At 41.3% G+C, this 2,220-nt stretch overlaps 1 protein-coding gene across 3 annotated transcripts in view; it reads left to right on the top strand.

Moving 5' to 3' along the window:
• The first annotated feature begins 1,499 nt into the window (after nt 1–1,499).
• Nucleotides 1,500–2,220, top strand: part of ACSL4 (acyl-CoA synthetase long chain family member 4) — a 35,126-nt gene continuing 34,405 nt past the window's right edge. For all 3 annotated transcript variants that reach the window (XM_042479250.1, XM_042479247.1, XM_042479242.1), the window contains exon 1: nt 1,500–1,615. The gene's annotated coding sequence lies outside the window, so the exon portion shown is untranslated. The remainder of the gene's footprint in view (nt 1,616–2,220) is intronic.

The raw sequence follows: 2,220 nt of genomic DNA, 5'->3' as shown, positions 1-2,220 counted from the left end.
AGAGCTGGTGTTCATGCTAAATAAGTATATCCACTAAACTAGCATGTACTTTGATATTCTGATATTTATATTTTGCCATTGATATGGTCAGTTGACTAATCAATAAACTTGTTGTTGTTGTTGTTACTTTTATACTTTTTAGCTAGATGATTTTAATTGTGTTTAATCTTCATCTTCACTAAACTAGCTTTCCTCAAATTGGTGTCTCATCAGTGGCCATCCTGGTCTCAAGACTTAAAGCAACTCGGAAGCATCAAGTTGTGGAAGTCAGCACTATACAACTTTGGACTTTATCACACAGGGAAATCAGGTGTTTAAACAGGCATTATCCAGTTATATTCACATGATCGTGGTAACGATTTTCACACACGATTGCAATTCTGATGCCTTATCCTGGAAATAACCAGGGAATAATCTGCAACAAATCATTCATGGGATGTCCCTGTGATCCTGGTTATTCCTGGGATAAGTCATTAATTGCAAATGTCTGTGAAAATCTTCACCACGATCATGCAAATATCACTGGATAATGCCAGTATCACTGGATAATGCCAGTTTAAACCCAGGTTTTTCTCCATGTGTGATAAACTCCATAGGTCCATGATTAAAAACTGCTATACAATATATAACAATGTTTAGACTATCTTTAACTCTAGCATTGGTCAGACTTTGTACAAATCCATGGCAACTATAAAAATTTAATAGTTTAAACCATCCATTTTAATTTTTACGGTTTTCCTTGTTTAGTCGGTTTCCTTTATGGTGGTTAAATCTGTTTTTTAAAAAGGAGCCGTAATGCTACAAAACACACACCAGAAGGGAATTGGGGTAATGAGGCGTTTGAAACTACTACTTGTAGTTTTGTATTAGGATTTGTATTTTATTGTGCACAAATTAAAAATAAATGTGATTATAATAATAATAATAAAAATTTTATTTATATCCCGCCCTTCCATTGATCAGGGCGGCTTACATCAAAAGTTAAAACAACAGTTAATACAGAAAAGGATTAAAATGCAAATACGATACAAACAACCAATACAATTATCTTCAAAAAAACTCTTAACTGTTGGGAGCAAAGGAGGAAAAGAAAAGATGGAATCTTAAATGAAAGCCATAAATGTAGGCCGCATAGGTATGCTTTATGTAAAATGGCAAAATCAAGGCTTGCTTTTTGGACTATATGTATATATATTCAGACTGTGGATGCTTGAATCTGTGGCTATGGAGGTATTTGAATGGGAATGGATAGCAGGCCATTCATGAGAGGATTCTTATATTGAACTGAGGGATGCTGGGAGATGTAGTTTTGTCAGAGGCCCAAACCGCCACATCTTTTTCCCCCTCAGCATCGACTGCACAACGCCTTCGCCTCCCGCCTCCTCTCCCTTTGGCTGCGTGGCGCGTCAATCAAACAAAAGCCGCTCTGTGATTGGCTAATACGCGTGAGGGCCCCCGCCTCCCTTTCTTCCCTTCTCCTCCTCTCTTTCAATGCCGGCTCTCCTCTTTCGTCTCCATTTGCCTCAGAGACAGCGGCATCGGCGCTTCCTTTCGCCCCTTTTCAGCCATTTTAAGGACCGTTTGGGCCTCGAAGCGCCTCGGGAGGAGCCTCGCGGTGAGCTTTCCTTATTTTCTTTGCCCTTTCTTAAGAAAAAATAAGGTTTTAATTTTTTTTATTATCCTCTTATTCTCTGGTTTATCCACAATAAACTACAATTCCCAGAATTCCATCGCTGCCTCGAGCCAAGGCGCTTAGCGGGCGGCTCAGTGCAGAGGCATCCTGGGATTTGTAGTTCTGTGGCTGCAGGGATAATAAGCCTCTGGTGGTGGTGGTGGTGATGATGATGATAAGCCTCTGGCAAGGTACACATCCCAAACTACAAACCCCAGCATCCCCTCCATTGCAATAAAAAGCCTCCCGTGATGATAAGAAACCCCTGGCAAACTACAAATCCCAGCATCCCCCAAAGCAGTAAAAAGCCTCCCGTGATGATAAGAAGCCCCTGGCAAACTACAGATCCCAGCATCCCCCCATTGCAATAAAAAGCCTCCCGTGATGATAAGAAGCCCCTGGCAGACTACAGATCCCAGCATCCCCCATTGCAATAAGAAGCTGATGATGATGATGATGAGCCTCTGGCAAACTGCACATCCCAGATAATAGTAAGCCTCAGACAAACTACGCCTCCCAGCATCCCCCATTGCAATAAGAAGCCTCGG

This window comes from Sceloporus undulatus, chromosome 7 (assembly GCF_019175285.1).
Source record: "Sceloporus undulatus isolate JIND9_A2432 ecotype Alabama chromosome 7, SceUnd_v1.1, whole genome shotgun sequence".
In the NCBI taxonomy this organism is placed as follows: Eukaryota; Metazoa; Chordata; class Lepidosauria; order Squamata; family Phrynosomatidae; genus Sceloporus; species Sceloporus undulatus.
This window is presented reverse-complemented; position numbering and strand designations above follow the sequence as displayed.